The sequence below is a fragment of the Schistocerca serialis genome, chromosome 5, assembly GCF_023864345.2.
Source record: "Schistocerca serialis cubense isolate TAMUIC-IGC-003099 chromosome 5, iqSchSeri2.2, whole genome shotgun sequence".
NCBI classification, from domain to species: Eukaryota; Metazoa; Arthropoda; class Insecta; order Orthoptera; family Acrididae; genus Schistocerca; species Schistocerca serialis.
The window spans coordinates 252,407,717-252,429,637 of NC_064642.1; the positions used below are offsets into that span (position 1 = coordinate 252,407,717).

Here is a 21,921-nt window from a genome sequence, read left to right on the forward strand (position 1 = left end):
TTAGGTTAGTTAGGAGACTGATGAGCTCAGATGTTAAGTCCCATAGTCCTCAGAGCCATTTAAACCATTTAAACATAAGGGCTTTCTCTAAATTCAGAGGAAACAAAAAGAAATGTACTCAACTCACCACATGAATGGGTACCATACTAGTAGTAAACGGAGCAATTAGCGTAGAATCTTCCAGATCTGTTGGTGGATATTAGATGCGAAGTTAAAAAAATCTTGGAGCTTATTAACCATCCACATTCATTAGCATTTCGTTTTGGTGCTGTAATGTTTATTAACGCTTGGATATATAAATAGCAACCCATAGTGCACGAAGCTCTAGTTGTCAAAAAACTGCCTTTTGCTTCAGCCTACAACAATTTTTTGGTTCTTTGACGTTGTCTTATTCACAGTAGTGAATCAGATTCAGATTCAGTGGTATGACATCTGCGTGGTTAAAGAAAAAGTTGTTGAGGACAGGAAAGCATGTGTCACAACTGGTACTCTTTGTTCGAACGCCACTGGGATCGCAAAAGCCGTACAGAAAACCCCCTGCCACTGGTGACGGACCGGGCTCCAACCAACTTGTAACGCAGCGACCTTGCCAACCACATGGAAAGGTCATGGCATCTGTCCAGACCTAGACCAGTTCTCGTAACAAAGGGAGATAGAGAAATAAAATTATTCCTTTAATTCCGATCACTGTTTTGAGCAAATTAATATCTAGCTCCGAGCAGACGAATAATTAACTAGGAATTCATCAAATTTGATCATTGAATTAATGCGACTAAATTAATTTTGCCAAGTATGCATACAGTATCGAGGTATTGTCTACGTAGAGGACTTTAGGTTAGAGAGGGCAGGATAATTTAGAATACCCGATTAATTAATATAGATGTAGATGTAGATAGAAAACGCCCAAGATGGCGAAATCTAGCTTGCTGTTCTGGCCGTTATTTCAAATCGTCGTTGGAGCCACGCAGTGGCGAAGGCACACACAGCTCTGCCGCCTTCTGAGAATTCTGGCCAGGTCGGGGCACCCTGCGTGAGGGGCGGAACTCTGCACTCGAAGCGGCCAGAACACCAGGAACGGTTCCACTTTCGTCCCTGGTAGGCAGGTAGTACACTACCAAATTTCTTTGTCAAAGTTGGTACGTCAAATATTTATGTCGAGGAAATTTGATGATGTTGTAGGGAACTTTGTCAAATCTCGCCTGTCATCAAATAAATATGATCAGATCTAGGGGATTTCATCATCAAAGTCGTTCGTCTTCTGTTTACTGCAATGTTAAATATAACCGCTTCGAGCGCTGGCGTCGCTACAGCTATTTGATACCTCTGTAGTATTTTTTTTTAATAAACTTGCTTCGACTAGGATGGGGAGTGAACAAAGAGCACAGTACATGCTATTAATGTGACAGGTGAAATATGCTGCAGGCGATTTCATGTCCACAGTCACAGCTACAGCTCTACATTTGGGGACATCCAGGCAGCTTTTCAGCAAGCTGGAATAGGGGATGTGGTCACAATCTAAAATAAAAGGAAATTCTTTCTTAACTTTCCATCCCGCTTTGTCTATTTTTGGACTCTGGATGCCACAAGATAAAAAGCTCTTCATCTGTTCCGTACTTATTATTAATTTTGTAGTTGTTGGAACACTAATTCTATTAATTAAATTATTCAAAATTAAAAATACTTCCTATTGTTCATATACTGTACTAAACATTTATTTGCCTTCACATATTCCACCTTCAGTGCCTTATAAATTGCTGTTTCTGGAATTATTTTGGTTAATGTGCAATGTGATATTCTATTGCCGTGTTGTAAACTAGAGTAGCTCTCTCATGTATCAAGCAACCGCAGTGTCACAGTTTGCCTGTCTTCCGTACATATAGCACTTCTCAAGAGAGTATCCTGTTTTGTAATACGATATGCCACTTTACTGGGAAAATACTGAAATACTCTCTCGTCCATAATGTATGTATTAAGAATTGACTCCCCCCTCCCCCCCCCCCCCCCCTTGCAGCTCTCGTAACAAATTTTGCTGAATGCCTAATACTAGGGCTTCATCCATGTATGTTTTCTTTTTTTTCGCCGCTTTTCTTCCAAATGCACACACAATGCAATTGTGCAACTACACCGCGTAATAATAAGTTGTCGTCCGCCATCTCGAAATTTGGCGAAAAATATAACGACAGCGTAATACCCATTTTTTTAGCGGCACGTCAAAGATCTTTGTCAAAGAAATTTGACGAATATTTGATCATATTTCTTTGTCAAAGAAATATGATAGCGTACTACCGGCCTTGGCAACGGCCTTGCCGCAATGGATACACCGGTTCCCGTCAGATCACCGAAGTTAAGCGCTGTCGGGCGTGGCCGGCACTTGGATGGGTAACCATCCGGGCCGCCATGTACTGTTGCCATTTTTCGGGGTGCACTCAGCCTCGTGATGCTAATTGAGGAGCTATTCGACCGAATAGTAGCGGCTCCGGTCAAAGAAAGCCATCATAACGACTGGGAGAGCAGTGCGCTGACCACACGCCTCTCCTATCCGCATCGTCGATTGAGGATGACACGGCGGTCGGATGGTCCCGATGGGCCACTTGTGGCCTGAAGACGGAGTGCTACCGGCCTTGGGTTGGCTGCGAGGACGTTTCGCGTACTGCGGAGGCGTGTTGCTCATAGACCGGGACTTTAAATAACCTGGAGAGCAGCAGTCCTGCCTGATTCCGATGCAGTTTCTAGAGGAGTCAACATGGCGAAGTTCAGTGTACGGCAGTTACCGCTCTTTAATGGTTAGTGCTTCCCGCTGCCCTGGGAACTGCATAGGTTTAGTCATCCGGGAACCACGCGTGATGTTTCTAAAGTACTCCGCAATTACGATAGCTGCGACTGCGTTAGTGCTGCGTCTGTACAGCGAGATACTACCGTTGCAGACCGGCATGTAGCGTAGTGAGCTGTTTTGGCCGGCCCCTGTTGCTGTTAGCGTGACCCGTGGCTAGTTTCCCTGGTTACAGTGATATAGGCAATTTCATTTCTGGGCTCTCTCTGGGGACTGGTCTCCATACTGAAGATTGGTTTGTGAGTGATCTTCTGTACAAGTATGCTCTCCCAGCGGCTACATTCCGTGTGTATAAATGTATGAATATTTGTGACAAGGCTCCCTCTGAACTTAATTGTTAATTTCTAAATATACTGCATTTTTCGCCAGCTTACCCCGAGTTTCACTGTCTGTGGCTTCCCTGTTGTCTCTTTTGTAAACCACTTTCTTACTAGGGTAAGAAACGCCTGCAGAAGAGACGAAGTCCGTCGCCTGGGGCAGAAGATCCTCAGGCGGGTGATCTGCTAGTGAGCATTGCCAGTCGGAGCTTCATTGCTAATCTGCTACAGTTACTTCCACCAAAAGCCCAGTTACTACAACCCCCACTTTCACTCTCTCCGCCGAACGGAGTGACCGAGCGGTTCTAGGCTCTTCAGTCTGGAACCGCGCGACCGCTATGGTCGCAGGTTCGAATCCTGCCGCGGGAATGGATGTTTGTGATGTCCTTAGGTTAGTTAGGTTTAAGTAGTTCTAAGTTCTAGGGGACTGATGACCTCAGAAGTTAAGTCCCATAGTGCTCAGAGCTATTTGAACCATCTGAATCACCCTCTCCAACCTTCGACCGCTCGTCGTCACATATTTCCGTAGTGGATGAAACTGACTCGTCGCCACGTAAGTTTTGCTACATTCATATATTCTGTAAACTGAAGAGCGAGCAACGCTTTTGGTGGGGGAAGTGGCCTTTCCCGGAAGAACGCTGCCACTGGCCTACAGGGGCACCCAAAATCTGTTGCCCGTTACCTGTCTAGTGGAGTAGATCGGCGTGCGGTGATAACGTCGTTTCTGTTCGTGGGATCTTAGTTGCCAATCTCAGTCAGTTAACTTTGTATACTTACTGATATGCTTCGATATCCAGAGGTGATGGATAATCGTCTAGCATTGCAAGAAAATGTGCAGAATACGAGGAAGAGGAGGTATTTGCGGAGTAACGAGCGTTCAATCGTCTCTAATGTTATTATAGCGTGTATTAAAGAGGCTACCCAAAAAGAACTGTTGGCTAATGTTACCAGTCCCAATCAAAGGGCGACAATTTATGCACAATACGACGCATAAGAAAGGAATGTGAAAATGAGCCGCATGGTTTAGTGGAATCGACACGAAGGAAAACTAATAATTCTGGGAGAAAACCCACCGTTATAGACAGTTTCAAAATCATGTAAAACCTTTGATACTTACGGAACACCGAGTCTCTATCTCGGTCACTATTCACCTGATTCTAAGACAAATTGGTTAAAACGTGTGCCCAAAACCTATTCCAAACACTGCAGAAATTTTTTTTGAAACATGTACAACGATTCTGGACTTCTAAGCAAAAAACTTGACCTACGAGGTGCGTTCACATATTAATTTTTATTTTTTGATAAGAACTTTATTTGTTAATTTACAACAATGTTATCCTCTTCAAAATATTCCTCATTACATACTGTACACTTATACCAGTGCTTTTTCCAATTCCCGAAACACTTTACGAACTGTTTCTTCAGGATAGTTCATAGGTCTCTTAACTGTGTATTTTTAATCTCATCTATGCTTCTAAAACCGCTGTCCTTTAAGGCCTGCTCTGAAATTTTTGTACCACTTGTATGCCCTTGGTTTACTCGTAACAGGTTCACCAAAAGCAATATTTAACATTTCTAAAAATTTCGTACACGTTATTTCATTCTTATAACAAAATTTAATGCAGGTTCTCTAATCTGTTTTTATACAAAACAAATATTCGTTGATGCTACCACAACACATCTAACCTTTTAGACAGCTGACAACAGAGTAAATACCCAATACGCATAACATTGTACACATACTTTTGAGACATGTCTAGGAAAACAGTGATAAAAAAGTAGTGCAAATCGGACTAATACAACACACAAAATTATAAATTTCTGCTTACTTTTCAAACACTCTTCGTGTTGCAAGAATTGTTAAGTTTCTGTGCAGTTGGTTTGGGGTTGGGTTGTTGGGGGAGGAGGCCAGAAAGCGAGGTCATCGATCTCATCGGATTAGGGAACCATCCCGCCATTTGCCTTGAGTGATTTAAGGAAATCACGGAAAACCTAAATCAGGATGGCCGGACGCGGGATTGAATCGTCGTCCTCCCGAATGCGAGTCCAGTGTACTAACCACTGCGTCACCTCGCTGTTTCAATGCAGTCCTTCAAAGGAAACTTCTGCCTCTTAGTAGAAACACAAAGTAGGAACAAGCCTTAAATTCTACATATTGATTGCATTATATGGGGTTCGTTTCACGAATAGCAATAGAGGAACATACATTCACATGAACAGCCATTCGGTCCTATGTTTGTAGTAGAATCCTGACTTCCGTTCTTGTGTTAATATTATGTACTCTATAATGTTGTGTTTCGGAAGAAGCTATCGTCTTTTGTATTCCTTATGGTCTTAATGCATTTGTCTGAAAATAAACGCAGCCGCGATGTATCTGTACACGGCGTCGCCACAGATTTAAAGCGCGCGCCGCGACAGGGTCGGTACTACGTTGTGAAACAGCCTGTAGAAGCGCCTTGTGACGTAGCTGGGTTGACAGAGTGGGGACTCGCTCGCTCGCTCTTCAGTTTACCGACAGACTGTACCACTACTTCACAGTGACTTGATTGCTGAACACAATGCGTTGACCAACAATCCTGAAAGTCGACTCTCGACTTTATGGAAAAAGCCGAGTCCACATATACATGAATGGGATGAAATATAAAAGCTTCTTAACAGTTGTACTACTGACTTATTGATGAAACAAATTGGTATTTAGTGTTCCAGCACCAAGCTACAAAACTGACAATTAAGCAAGGAAGAGGTACTTGCGACAGTTCAGTCTCCTGTTTCCAGTATACTGATCACAGTACTCTATAGTTTGAAAGTTAACTTTCTTGCCATGTCTTTACAACGCTAATCTCGAGATATTACGAGGATCAGTTAATAATTAAAGAGAGAAATTGGAGTGGAGAAAAAAGCGTTTATTTTCACAAAACAATAGTTTTTCTACTTTTCAACATAATCCCCTCTTTTTTATCCCGGTTGCAAAGAACTCTTTATTTTGATATTTGAACCAATTTCTCACAAACTTTTTCACTTCCTCGTTGTCCTGGAGCTTCTCCCCACGTAATGCCTCCATCATTGCACCAAATAAATGGAAGTCACTAGGCGATGCATCAGGACTGTAAGGGGGATGATCCAGTACTTCCCAGCCCATTTTGTCAATGTTTTCATGCGTTAGTCGAGCAATATGAGCACATGCGTTGTCTTGCTGGAGAATCACACCTGTTCTCTCAGATGCAAGACATCTCTCTCTCATGGCTGGCTTCACTCTTGTTCAAAAGCAAATCCGAGTTCATTGTACAATGCCCTTCGAGATAATCACAAAAAACTGGACCTTCAGCATCCCAAAACACCGAAACACCGTCAACATGACTTTTCCGGCTGATTCTTGGGTTTTGAATTTTTTCTTGGCAGGTGAGTTGGTGTGCTTCCGCCCCATGCCTTGTGTTTTTGATTCTGGCTCATAATAGTGAACCCATGTTTCATCACAAGTTAAAATTTTGTTGATGAAGCGCTGACCTTCTCTTTCATAAAGCTCCTTTAGCTCTGTGCAGACTCTCAACCTTGTTTCCTTGTGTAGCCGCGTCAATTCCTTTGGGACCCATCTTGCACATGTTTTGCGGTGCTTCAGCTTGTTACAGACAATGCTATGAACTGTACCAGTACTAACTTGAACCTTATCAACTATCATTTACACAGTCACACGGCGGTCGGCATGATTAATGTCATTAATTCGACTTTCAAGTGAGGGAGGTGAAACTGCAAATGGTCAGCCAGAACGGTGTTCGTCAGTTACTGAGTCGCTACAGTTTTTGAACTGCTCGGCCCACTTTTACAAATTTGCACGATCCATACAACTTTCACCATAAACTTTAGACACTCTACAGTATACATTCACTGGTTTCTTGCCTTCAGCAAGCGGACTCGCCATCTGGAAATGTATTTTTGAGGTTATAAACAAAACAATATTGATACATCAGCTGATCAGGGCTCATCCCAGTGATGTCAACTTAAATCCATAAAAGTACCAAACCTGCCCTACGAATAGCCATTTCCGCAGACCAGTTTGTCTCTATGATTATTGAATGACCCTCGTATGTCAGACAGCTGGCCAACTGCTCTGATGTTGTTCCCCAATACATTTTATGGAAGAAAATTTGTGATGGGCAGAGCCAGTAATTTACAATGACTTACGAAGATAAGAAATTACTTGTTCAATGATCTTCTGTGGATGACGTATTAACATACAACATGATGACTGAAGTAAACGCAGTTTTGAACCATCGTTGCAGCATTAACATCCGTTAACAAAATGCTCTTTCATTGCGTCTGAAGCTATAGAGCTCGTTTCACTAGATGGTGACGGTCGCTTCCTTTATGTGGCACACCAAATGGCAGCCACCTTCACTTTAGACGTACTGAATACCAAATTTTACTAATGCAAAAGGTGCCATCGTTGTCAGATCTTATTAAAAGGGTACAGCATACAGCCGGCAGAATGAAGAACGAGCATAACTGCCAACACACAGAGATGAAAGTGATGTATCGCAGCCACGGTCACTACCAGGGCGATAACACGTCCGAAATGCAACAGTAGTAACAGTATCCAGACGCGGGGACAAGAGACGGAAATTGTTGCAAGATTACCACGATTCGCAATCATTTTCAGCAGAGTTTGGACGTTTCCAGCAATTAGGAAGAGCTTTGGCAGCATCAGGGGAAGGCATCGCTGCCGGGGAAACTAGCCCAGAAGACACTGAAAAGTATATACACAGGACCAAGTGAGTTGCAGGCGCAGTCACAGTCATTACCAGAAAGCAGAAGAGGTAATACTACAGCCGAGCCTCAGAGTCTCTGTAGAGTAGCGCTTTGATGTTGCTGCAGTAAACCATGGAAAGACTAAACAAATTCGAGGGAGCACACTGAGTTTCCGATAAGTATCCAGCAACAGTTACTATCTTGAGCTGTCTGCCTGTTAGTAAAGAACAAGCTCTGTAGTGTTTATATCTAGTAACAACGGGCATTGATATTTTATGTGTGTCAGCATAGATGAATAAACAAGAACTGTCTGGCACTTGTTTCTTACTGTGGTTAGAGTATTTAATTGTGTATTGTTGGAACAGGTTTCAAGCAAAGTGGTTGTGTCTGATAGGAACTGGGAGCTGCTGGAAAAGAATAACATATAGAGCGGTAGGGTGTAATCGTTGATGTGTAAAGGCACAAAGACGCTGTTGTACAACTCTCCAAATAAGGTAGAGCTATTAGGAAATAAACTGTTCTGAAATAGAATCCTTAAGCTTTTGCACCTCATTCACTTCCTACACTATTGGCCATTAAAATTGCTACACCAAGAAGAAATGCAGATGATAAACGGGTATTCATTGGACAAATATATTATACTAGAACTGACATGTCATTACATTTTCACGCAGTTTGGGTGCATAGATCCTGAGTAATCAGTACCCATAACACCCACCTCTGGCCGTAATAAAGGCCTTGATACGCCTGGTCATTGAATCAAACAGAGCTTGGATGGCGTGTACAGGTACAGATGCCCATGCAGCTTCAACACGATACCGCAGTTCATCAAGAGTAGTGACTGGCGTATTGTGACGAGCCAGTTGCTCGGCCACCATTGACCAGACGTTTTCAATTGGTGAGAGATCTGGAGAATGTGCTGGTCAGGGAAGCAGTCGAACATTTTCTGTATCCAGAAAGGCCCGTACGGGACCTGCAACATGCGATCGTGCATTATCCCGCTGAAATGTAGGGTTTCGCAGGGATCGAATGAAGGGTAGAGCCACGGGTCGTAACACATCTGAAATGTAACGTCCACCGTTCAAAGTGCCGTCAAGCGAAGAAGGGGTAACCGAGATGCGTAACCAATCACGCCGGGTGATACGCCAGTATGGCGATGACGAATACACGCTTCCAATGTGCGTTCACCGCGATGTCGCCAAACACGGATGCGACCATCATGATTCTGTAAACAGAATCTGGATTCATCCGAAAAAATGACGTTTTGCCATTCGTACACCCAGGTTCGTCGTTGAGTACACCACAGCAGGCGCTCCTGTCTGTGATGCAGCGTCAAGGGTAACCGCAGCCGTGGTCTCCGAGCTGATAGTCCATGCTGCTGCGAACCTCGTCGAATTGTTCATGCAGATGGTTTGTGTCTTACAAATGTCCCCATCTCTTGACTCAGGGATCGGGACGTGGCAGCATGATACGTTACAGCCATGTGGATAAGTTGCCTGTCATCTCGATTGCTAGTGATACGAGGCCGTTGGGATCCAGCACTGCGTTCCGTATTACGCTCCTGAACCCACCAATTCCATATTCTGCTAACAGTCATTGGATCTCGACCAACGCGAGCAGAAATGTCGCGATACGATAAACAGCAATATCGATAGGCTACAATCCGACCTTTATCAAAGTCGGAAACGTGATGGTACGCATTTCTCCTCCTTGCACGAGGCATCACAACAACGTTTCACCAGGCAACGTCGGTCAACTGCTGTTTGTGTATGAGAAATCTGTTGGAAACTTTCCTCATGTCAGCACGTTGTAGGTGTCGCCACCGGCGCCAATCTTGTGTGAATGCTCTGAAAAGCTAATCATTTTCATATTACAGCATCTTCTTCCTGTCGGTTAAATTTCGTATCTGTAGCACATCATCTTCGTGGTGTAGCAATTTTAATGGCCAGTAGTGTATGAAGCCAACAACTTCTTCTCTCCGTTCTAAAATCACCTGTGCTAACTATCCGTGGAGATCTGCTCCCACTCCGCTAAAAGCAACTTAGTACACTTCAGCCCACATTTTCGCCAACTTCTTGATTGCGTCAAGTAAGTCACATCTTCGCGCAAAGGTGGTGACAGGTCCTGTGCCCAGAAGCAACATAGAGAGTAGTACCCATCTAATACACACAGCCTACGAGTTACGAGCTGAATTAACTCATAATTCTGGACGAAGTGTCCAAGACGGCAGCAGATGCGTCGCCTATAACGTCAGCATCAAGCTGAACTAGGTACCGCGTCCTCCTTCGCCGGAGCGCACGGTGACGCCCCTGCTGGCCTTCCGTGCCGTCTCATAACTTGCCCAGGCACATGGCGAACCTCCGTGTCTGATAACATCCTGCTCGCTTCTGTCTCATTAAGGCCCCTCTCTCGTGCCTCTGCTATCACTCCACCCAGAAACGCCCCATTCGTCGTCCTTCATCCTAGTTATTTGCGTTAATAATAGCGTGGTTCAGAATAGAAAAAAATTTGCTATTTACTTTCTTTGCCTAAAACAAAACATAAAAATTTTATATAGTAACAAACATAATAGTATAATGTACAATAACTCCGCTATACCGGTCCCAAACCCAGGGCCTCATCGTCCAATGTGAGAAATCTTCCCCTTGCCACTGCAAGATCTCATCCATGGTACTTTTACAGAGACCTGAAGCAATACTGAACCCACAGCTAGCAGATTTAAGAATGGAAGATTGTAACCTCCCTCTTACTAATCGGCATATTCTGCTTGCGATATAAAATATGATAGTGGATCGCATGTATGCCTAATGGATATTTTCTAATTGGATAAGGCTACATTTCCCTAAGAAGTAATACCGACAAGTTGGAGGAAAGTGTAGAACCAACCCTTCTGATGGAAAGTCTACAAAAAATAATAAGTAATTAAACCAAACAGGGCTATAATTTGGAAAATGAAAGTTATTTTCTGCGTTCACTCACGAACAACACTGGACAGAAAAGGGGTACCACTAATCATGAATTCAAAAGTGACACTAATAAACGAAATAATTAACGGTCGCCAGCCCACTAGGGCAATTTACATACAAAATCCTGTACAAGATGATGGGAAACAAAAACATGTATTATTAAACATGGACGTTGCAACTGAAGGTGGTCACGTTTTTTGACACTAATTTTAAATGGGTATGTAATGATAAAGAAAACTGAGTAGTCACTCTTACTTTATGTTCGGCATTAAATTTTGAAAAAGGCAGTCGAGTAATGGTTTGAAAATATGTAATTAAACTGTATGTTAGTACTGAACTTCGTTAGGTGAACAATGACTTTCGGTAAACTCAACATAACGTCATCAAAGAAATATAAAAAAAGCAAGCACGTTTTACTTTGCTGTTCCTTATTTTGCAAATTGGATTTCATATTATTGTCTGAACAACTGAGCCTTTCTTACTGACTTGAACAGAGTTAAACACTAGAATACATACCAAACCAAACATCCACGTGCTCCAAGCTATATGTAAAATAAATAAAGCTTCCGCACTCTTAATTTGTGCATTTCTTTAGATTTGGATTTTTTCCAGTGATTGATTCTCAAGCTTGAAAAATGAAATTGCTTTACTTTAGTCATATACTGAAATCTCTGTTTCACAACAGTTAATTGAAAGTAGGCTGAGGCTAAAATTCTTAAAAGTGAAATTATTCATTACAAACTGGCTGTAACTATTCAGTTTGTTTCTTATGACACTTAGATAGCATATAAGGGAAAAAAGGAACAAGGATCCTGCTTGGTAACAATGCCTGTGGGCAGTGAGGACACAGTCGTCCTGAGTTTGACTGTTTATTATTTAAATAAATTTTATCAATCAAATCACATTCAGTTGTGCTGCTGGGTTAGCCGTTAATACTTTCTACCAATGAACAGCCTTACTTCAGTGCTGTGCATACTACGAAACTCGCAGCCGACAATGAAATTCTGTTGCTGGAACTGCTGCTGCTGTTGAAGACGGTAGCATCTTGTGGAGCCGCGGCTAATTACAGAGACGTGCAATCTTAATTAATACAGCCTCTTCCGCTTGTTCACTGTCCTTACTCCTGCTCTAGACATCTGGCCGGCGCGCGTACATGATGCCGCCAAATGGTACTATCTGCTGCGAGAGCGTTAACACCACACTTCCGCACACTACAAGCGCTGGAAACCCGTCTCTCTCTCTCTCTCTCTCTCTCTCTCTCTCTCTCTCTCTCTCTCTCTCTCCGCACGCTCCGCACAACAACTCCCTACCCAAAGATTTTACAACGCACAAGCGCTGCTACTAACGTTGCTAGTTGATGCAAATAACAATTCGTTTGGCTTTCTCCCAGAGCTTATAAGTTTCACAATAAAACACAGATAAATACAATGAAATGTCAACAGACTTCTACCTAAATTTACACATGTAGTGAAGCAATGTCCTTAGTTATCAAAAGAAAGCATTTAAATTACAAATATTACATACAATTCAGCAAAAAAATTATGTATCAGTAGCAGGTGCCATGCATCCTGCATTTTCGATGTTACAAGGTCTTGTGTAGAGCAAATGCGATATCTAAATAACATAACGGAAATGAGCAAAATCATAAACTTAAAATATGTGATAACTTATATTTTAAAAAGGCGAATGATTCAATTGATAGAACTGTGGTAATCAACATTATAAATGAATTCGGACTCGACAGCAAAGCAACAGAAATAATTTTAACAGGCAAAACATCGAAAGTAACATTTATGGGGAAACTGTCAAGACTTTTTGAAATAAAATCAGGAATAACACAGGGAGATGGTTCATCACCCCTTCTTTCCAATTGCATTTTAGACAAGGTAGTAAGAGATTCCATCGATATTTGGGGTTTTCAACTAGGAAGAAACCCAAATGGAATCAAAATAGGCTATTTACCTTTTGCAGATGACTGGGCATTAATTACTGACTCGCTGCAGGGTGCCAAAAAACAAATCACACAAGTATAAAACATGCACACAAAATAACACTAAACACATTTCATGACAGATGTAATGATGCCCCTCCAAATCTTAAAACTCATAACAACACAATATCTAAAACAAATTGTTTTAAATACATAGGAGAGTGGACGTTACTTGGATAACAACAGAAAAGATGGCAATAGAAAATACAGTTCACAAAATAGAAAGGGCATTCCAAATGACAAAAGCATCTTTAACAAAAATACTTTGTCCTGCAACACAAAACTAAGACACTATCAAACAATGTCAAGGAAAAGAAGACTGCAGTTTTGTGAACACATATACCGAATCTATAGCAAGAGGCTAACCAAGCAGATCTTCAACTTACTAAACAGCTACAAATCTAAATCCGAGTGGTTCACTGAATTTGACAAAAATATGAAAAACACTGGAATCTGAACGTACGTAATAGATAACAGAATGCTTTTTAGAGAAGCAACACAGATGACACAGTTTCAGGGACGAAAGAGGTCTGCAAAAGGAAGAAGATGAACCCAGGAAGAAAAGAAATGATGCCCTCAAAGGAATATGGAAGTCTAGGAACAACAAAAATTAAACACAAAGAAATAAAACCGAAGGTGACTTATTACACCCTCGAAAGGGGTGATTCGAACAAATAAATTAATAAATCATGCACACTGTACAAACTGAATAACATGGGGACAGGCTACAAACTTGTATCACTTTCTTTTCTCTTACTGCTTCTCATACTTGTCTTTCGGCTCCTGGAAGTGCAATCTTGTTTCTGTACGTGTTTACATAACCATTCTCTCCCTATTTTTTATCCCTGGTAATATTTCCAGAAGCTGTAATCCAGTCAATACCACGAAAAGTTATTTTCTAAATCTACAGGTGATATTAATGTATGTCACCTTTTCTTCAGTCTATCTTCCAAGATAAGTAGGAGGGTAAGTATTGCCTTGCGTGTGTTGTGTATGCCATACTGTTTTCACACTACGTTCAGTGTCATGTGCTACGTTTAAACCTCCTACAATCAACAGGGGCCATTGTTCTTAATTTATGGGTATACGAGGGCAGTTCAATAAGTAATGCAACACTTTTTTTTCTGAAACAGGGGTTGTTTTATTCAGCATTGAAATACACCAGGTTATTCCCCAATCTTTTAGCTACACAACACTATTTTTCAACGTAATCTCCATTCAATGCTACGGCCTTACGCCACCTTGAAATGAGGGCCTGTATGCCTGCACGGTACCATTCCACTGGTCGATGTCGGAGCCAATGTCGTACTGCATCAATAACTTCTTCATCATCCGCGTAGTGCCTCTCGCAGATTGCGTCCTTCATTGGGCTGTAGGGTGCATGAGGAAGAACAGTCCACTGAAGTTTTGTGAGCTCCTCTCGGGTGTGAAGACTTGTGTGAGGTCTTGCGTTGTCATGAAGAAGGACAAGTTCGTTCAGATTTTTGTGCCTACGAACACGCTGAAGTCGTTTCTTCAATTTCTGAAGAGTAGCACAATACACTTCAGAGTTGATCGTTTGACCATGGGGAAGGACATCGAACAAAATAACCCCTTCAGCGTCCCAGAAGACTGTAACCATGACTTTACCGGCTGAGGGTATGGCTTTAAACTTTTTCTTGGTAGGGGAGTGGGTGTGGCGCCACTCCATTGATTGCCGTTTTGTTTCAGGTTCGAAGTGATGAACGCATGTTTCATCGCCTGTAACAATCTCTGACAAGAAATTGTCACCCTCAGCCACATGACGAGCAAGCAATTCCGCACAGATGGTTCCCCTTTGCTCTTTATGGTGTTCGGTTAGACGAGGGACCCAGCGGGAACAAACCTTTGAATATCCCAACTGGTGAACAATTGTGACAGCACTACCAACAGAGATGTCAAGTTGAGCACTGAGTTGTTTGATGGTGATCCGTCGATCATCTCGAACGAGTGTGTTCACACGCGGGAGATCAGACAGTCTTGCTTGACCTTGCGGTGATGATGACACACCCTTTGCCCAACGACTCACCGTGCTTTTGTCCACTGCCAGATCACCGTAGACATTCTGCAAGCGCCTATGAATATCTGAGATGCCCTGGTTTTCCGCCAAAAGAAACTCGATCACTGCCCGTTGTTTGCAACGCACATCCGTTACAGACGCCATTTTAACAGCTCCGTACAGCGCTGCCACCTGTCGGAAGTCAATGAAACTATACAAGACGAAGCGGAAATGTTTGAAAATATTCCACAAGATATTTCCGGTTTTTTCAACCAAAATTGGCCGAGAAAAAAAATGTGTTGCATTACTTATTGAACTGCCCTCGTATCACGAATTTATTTAGTGTAATTTCCTTAAAAACATGTCATAAGCTGTGGTCGTGGGCATTTTACATTAGTCTCAGTTCTGCGTGGCGTAATGCTGTCACTGCATTGCTGTAAGAAATTTTTGAGCAATGCTTTAACAACTGTAAATGACCATAATGTTTCTGTTTATGCATTACTTAATTAATAACTAGCACGTCTAACTTCATTTAATCCATTTTGTAGCTTTGCAACAACTAGCAGTGGTTTACTGTAGTTACGGCATTCCACATTTCGAGTATAAAAAGTCGAGAAATAGCACATTGCACAACAGATCTGACTGTTTTGGGACTCACGTTCAGTGTGCATAGCGCAATGCGTTCCTTCAGTTCAGCTACGTTCTTAATTGGAGCACTGAACACATGTTTCAGGTAACCCCGCAACAAGAAGTCACAAGGATTAGGGATCAGGTGATCTGGGCGGTTAGGCCGTAGGCAAATGACGGCTTCTAGAATTTCCGAAATGCCTCTGCAGCAGCCGATTCGCTGGCTATGCATGTGCAGAGAAGTGCCATACTGCATTAGAATGATCCTACCGAACATCCATGCAGCTGAAGTGTTGGAATGACGGTGGTGGGCAAAAGACTCTCATATCGCTTACCAATGACGATACAGGTAAAAGTACCCGCAGGATTCACCTCCTCGAAAAAATACGGACCTAGGTTAAACGATGCCGTCAACCCGCAACATACAGTCACTTTTGCAGAATGAGGTGGTACTGGCTGACGTGCGTGCGGATTTTCCGTTGCCGTATTCTGCAGTTCTGCATATTGACATGTCTTGGAGATAGAAATTGGCCTCGTCTGTCCACAGAATGTTCCATGGCCATTCATTGTCCACCTCCATACGAACAATAAAATCCACAACTGGCACGTCAGCAGGAACTGCAGAACGTGGCTGATTTTGTATTGGTAGCAGTGCAGAATGTTACGTAGGATTTTATGCACCGTAATCGCTGTCATGTCTAATGTTTGATAAATTCCAAGAGCAGTGCATTTTTTCACACCACCGCCCGTCCCCACATGCAGTGCTGTGGCCACATCTTCCGTAGACTTCGTATCAACTGTTTCTCTGCCTCTGTCACAGTCCACTTGCAAAGACCCTGTCTTTTCGAATTTTGTAATCATTATCTCCAGGCTGTTAGTAGACATCAGCCCCGTGCCTTTTTCCATGTACTTGAGTGTCCGGAATTCTGCAGGGTTACTGGCGTACAGTGACTGCTCTTGTAAGAGAGCTTTACCAACAGCTTGGGATCCTTGATGGAGAGAGTCGTGTTGGGCGTCTCGAACGCAAAATGAAGAGCAGCAGGGTGTCGCGCGACTGTTGGTATGTATATTCTGGTGCTTACAGTTCCATCGATAGGCCAAATTTTCGTTAATTTTTTTCATGACGTTTCCCCCTTGTGCCAATATTCCGTTCAAGTTTTACATCATTCTGAGCAGTGGTTCTCTTCCTGTAGCACTTTGAAAGTGGAACTTTAATTATGGACACACTGTACAATAAATTAAGACACGCCTTGAAATAAGACAAAGATTATTAGTAACCTGAATATTTTATTTAGAAACAAATCAAACACCGAAGTAATAAAAAAAGGAAATTAACCCTACAATGGATAAACCGATTTACGTGTTGTTAGCAGAACTCATTTATGCGTATGAGTAATTTCTGCCCACTTACGGCATAGCGTCTGTTGCAGTAGAACGTATATCAACACTAACAAGTGTCGCAAACCTGCCATAAGTAGCTTTTCGTCTTCAGACCGGAGAGTCCTGTTCTTTCAGCAAACCTTTATGAACGAAATGAATTGTGAGACTACCATTATTAAGAATCCCTTATAAACTGGAGAAATCGAAGTCAGCACCAGAATTCAAGTATAAAAAAATGATACGTAATAATTTGTATCGTTGAATATATCCTAGAAAACAATCTTCGTCTGTCTGAAAATGTTTTGTACGGTAATAGATTACGTAATACAATTAAAAAGTTTTCTTTGCGTTGTTGAGTTGAACAACTCCTGTAGAATCGTGGGAATGATTAAAAATTATTATTAAATTATGTGATTACGACTAAATCCTGTCTTACATATTCTACTAGCAATGAAGGTATTCTTTGCTAACTGAACAGTAAAAAAAATGATATTTAAAATAAAAAATACATTTTTGTCTGGATTATGAACGAGCTCATTACCTTATTTAGCCGTCTGGCTCCTTTTTTTTTCAAAAATAATTTATTAACAGTAACCGTACAATTTATCAGCATCATACAGAAATATCCACATCAAACAGGACAAATAAAGCTCTTCGTTATTCGGCACAATAGAAAGTTTCAGTTTTTTGTAGAGCATCATTACAACCAGCAGTTGATCGTCATATGCTTCTCCTACTTCTTCTTCTTCTTGTTCTTCTGCTCCTTCTTCTTCTATTTGTGTCCTTATCATAATTTTAACATCATGTTAAAGCTTTTCAATGTTGGCGTAGTATGTTGCTTCTTGATGTTGCGTTATGTAAAAACTCTTAAACCTTTTTAAATAAAACAAACATTATTAACATTCTACGTCTTTATTCTCCATGTCTACATATTTGCAGCCTTCTGTCGCTCAGAACTGTAGCGTGTAACATGGCGGTGAGTGACGTAACTATGCCGGTGCGCGAGAAACAGTGTGCTGTAATCAAGTTTAGAATTCAAAGAGTCCGTCCATACATGGAGCACCCTCTGCTTCTCAGAATGCCAGACCACACACGAGCACTGAGACATCTCCAACAATCTGACGCCTTGGGCGCACTGCCATCGATCATCCTCCGTACAGTCCCACCCTGGTTCCAGCCAATTTCATCTTTCTCCAAAACTCAAGGAACACCTTCGAGGTCTTCACTCTGACAGTGATGAAACTGTGCAAGCACAGGTGAGTTTGTGGCTCCGCCAACACAGTCAAACATTCTGCATTGTCTTTAACTGTGACACCTATAATGAAATTAGGGAACTAATAGAGACTAACCGACCACTACACGAACTTATAAGAAATAATGAATGGTGGACAATAACAGACAATGTTCCTAACACCATTTCCCCACACGAAAAGGACAAATTTACCTGGGTACGCAATTACGAAGTCCCTCACATCCTGCACAGCATCACCTTACTAGCATCAACGTGAATAACGAAATACTAGCCAGTGCATCTACTGTTGTGGAAGACGTGAAAGTTGCCTTACAGAATGTGCGTGTGCGACCAAGATCACAGCGACACACGAGGCACAACCGCAGTACCACATCAGCCCTACGTCGACGCGGCTTCCAGTTCCACCTCGGCGACGGACACGAGGAGATATGCATTGAACGAAGTTGCACTACACATGAAGTACAACACGGTGCCGAAAACAGTCCTGTTGCTTTTACGAGACTATTTTCAAATACGAGGGCTATTCAGAAAGTAGGAAAAGTTCCCGTCTAATGCCGCTAGACGCGTATATTTTCATGTGCATGCTCGGCAACTCAGTCGTCATCCATCCGTGACAGCAAAAACGTTTCTGGGCGTCTGTTTTTTTCCCGACATTCGAATTTGAAATGTGCGCTGCAATCGAAAATCCCGCCAGTTCTGAGGTGCGGTCTATGATACGGTTTTTGTTGGCAAAAAACCTAAAACCTATAGAAATTTATCGCGAACTGTGAAGTTTGAGGAAACAACGTAATGAGTGAATGTTCCGTCCGGAAATGGTGCATTCGGTTTAAAAGTGGCCGAACCAACGTTTATGATGAAGAGGAGAGTGGACGTTCGAACATTGTGACTGACGATCTTGTCGCTAAAGTTGAGGAAACGATTCGTGAAAACCGTCGCTTCACAGCAACAGACCTTTCGCTTTCTTTTCCACAAGTTTCACACACTTCGTTGTTTGAAATTGACACTCAAAAGCTAGGCTACAACAAATTTTGTGCACGATGGGTGCCCAAAATGCTTACAGAACGCCATAAAGAACAGCGAATGGGGGTAACGTTGACATTTCTGGATGCCTACCACAAACATGGTGATTCAATACTGGATCTAATCGTAACCAGTGACGAGACTTGGGTGAAACACATCAACTGCGAGACAAAATTACAGTCCATGGAGTGGAGCCACACAAGGTCCCCCCAAAAAACCAAGAAAATGTTTGCAAACCTTGTCAGCAAGGAAGTTGATGGGGACAGTGTTTTGGGATAGGCAAGGTGTGCTTCTTATTGATTTTCTCGAACGTGGAGCAGCCGTAAATTCTACTCGGTACTGTCAAACTTTGCACAGCCTTAGAAGAGCAGTTCAAAACAAACGTCGAGGAAAGCTGACGTCGAAACTTTTGTTTTTGCACGACAGTGCTCGACCTCACACGGCAAACTGCACTAAAGAGCTCCTTAATTCATTTGAATAGAAAATTTTCCCTCATCTGCCCCCCAGCTCCGATCTTGCACCAAGCGACTTCCACTTGTTTCCCAAGATGAAGAACTGGCTTGCAACGCAGCGCTTTGATGACGACGCGGAACTCAAGGCGGGAGTCACTTGCTGGCTGAAGTATCAGACGGCAGAATTTTACGACGAAGGTCTTTCAAAGCTTGTCCACCGCTATGATAAGTGCCTCAATGTGTTTGGTGACTATGTGGAAAAGTAGTATGTCAGTCGATATTTCAGATGTATATAACAAAATGTATTTCTTGTACTTAGTTTTTTTAATGCCAGAACGTTCCCTACTTTCTGAATAGCCCTCGTATTAAAAAAAGCTAAAAAGTGATCACTACAGCAGATATACACTCCTGGAAATTGAAATAAGAACACCGTGAATTCATTGTCCCAGGAAGGGGAAACTTTATTGACACATTCCTGGGGTCAGATACATCACATGATCACACTGACAGAACCACAGGCACATAGACACAGGCAACAGAGCATGCACAATGTCGGCACTAGTACAGTGTATATCCACCTTTCGCAGCAATGCAGGCTGCCATTCTCCCATGGAGACGATCGTAGAGATGCTGGATGTAGTCCTGTGGAACGGCTTGCCATGCCATTTCCACCTGGCGCCTCAGTTGGACCAGCGTTCGTGCTGGACCTGCAGACCGCGTGAGACGACGCTTCATCCAGTGCCAAACATGCTCAATGGGGGACAGATCCGGAGATCTTGCTGGCCAGGGTAGTTGACTTACACCTTCTAGAGCACGTTGGGTGGCACGGGATACATGCGGACGTGCATTGTCCTGTTGGAACAGCAAGTTCCCTTGCCGGTCTAGGAATGGTAGAACGATGGGTTCGATGACGGTTTGGATGTACCGTGCACTATTCAGTGTCCCCTCGACGATCACCAGTGGTGTACGGCCAGTGTAGGAGATCGCTCCCCACACCATGATGCCGGGTGTTGGCCCTGTGTGCCTCGGTCGTATGCAGTCCTGATTGTGGCGCTCACCTGCACGGCGCCAAACACGCATACGACCATCATTGGCACCAAGACAGAAGCGACTCTCATCGCTGAAGACGACACGTCTCCATTCATCCCTCCATTCACGCCTGTCGCGACACCACTGGAGGCGGGCTGCACGATGTTGGGGCGTGAGCGGAAGACGGCCTAACGGTGTGCGGGACCGTAGCCCAGCTTCATGGAGACGGTTGCGAATGGTCCTCGCCGATACCCCAGGAGCAACAGTGTCCCTAATTTGCTGGGAAGTGGCGGTGCGGTCCCCTACGGCACTGCGTAGGATCCTACGGTCTTGGCGTGCATCCGTGCGTCGCTGCGGTCCGGTCCCAGGTCGACGGGCACGTGCACCTTCCGCCGACCACTGGCGACAACATCGATGTACTGTGGAGACCTCACGCCCCACGTGTTGAGCAATTCGGCGGTACGTCCACCCGGCCTCCCGCATGCCCACTATACGCCCTCGCTCAAAGTCCGTCAACTGCACATACGGTTCACGTCCACGCTGTCGCGGCATGCTACCACTGTTAAAGACTGCGATGGAGCTCCGTATGCCACGGCAAACAGGCTGACACTGACGGCGGCGGTGCACAAATGCTGCGCAGCTAGCGCCATTCGACACCCAACACCGCGGTTCCTGGTGTGTCCGCTGTGCCGTGCGTGTGATCATTGCTTGTACAGGCCTCTCGCAGTGTCCGGAGCAAGTATGGTGGGTCTGACACACCGGTGTCAATGTGTTCTTTTTTCCATTTCCAGGAGTGTAGAACAGTGACTTCCTCTGACGCCATTCCAGATCACATTCTTACTTTTATAAGAGGATAGTGTTTTTCTGTCTCTCTCTGCCCATATCCCTCTTCCTTAAAACCTAGCTTGAAATGTCTCTTACTATTGAATAGAATCTGGCCAGTACTCATTCTTCTTATTAAATTTTCATTTCACTTATTTAGCCAATACAAATGCGTATAATATTTCAAGTAATATTGGTACTGAAACACGTATAATACGTTCACGATTATACAATGAGGGCGGCCGCGGTGGTCTCGCGGTTAAGGCGCTCAGTCCGGAACCGCGCGACTGCTACGGTCGCAGGTTCGAATACTGCCTCGGGCATGGATGTGTGTGATGTCCTTAGGTTAGTTAGGTTTAAGTAGTTCTAAGTTCTAGGGGACTGATGACCACAGATGTTAAGTCCCATAGTGCTCAGAGCCATTTGAGCCATTATACAATGAGGAAACAAAGTCATGGAATATCGATATGCACATA

At 43.3% G+C, this 21,921-nt stretch overlaps 1 pseudogene; it reads left to right on the forward strand.

The window, feature by feature from the left end:
* Positions 1-2,293: 2,293 nt before the first annotated feature.
* LOC126482689 (5S ribosomal RNA) lies at positions 2,294-2,411 on the forward strand (annotated as a pseudogene).
* The last annotated feature ends 19,510 nt before the right edge of the window (positions 2,412-21,921 follow it).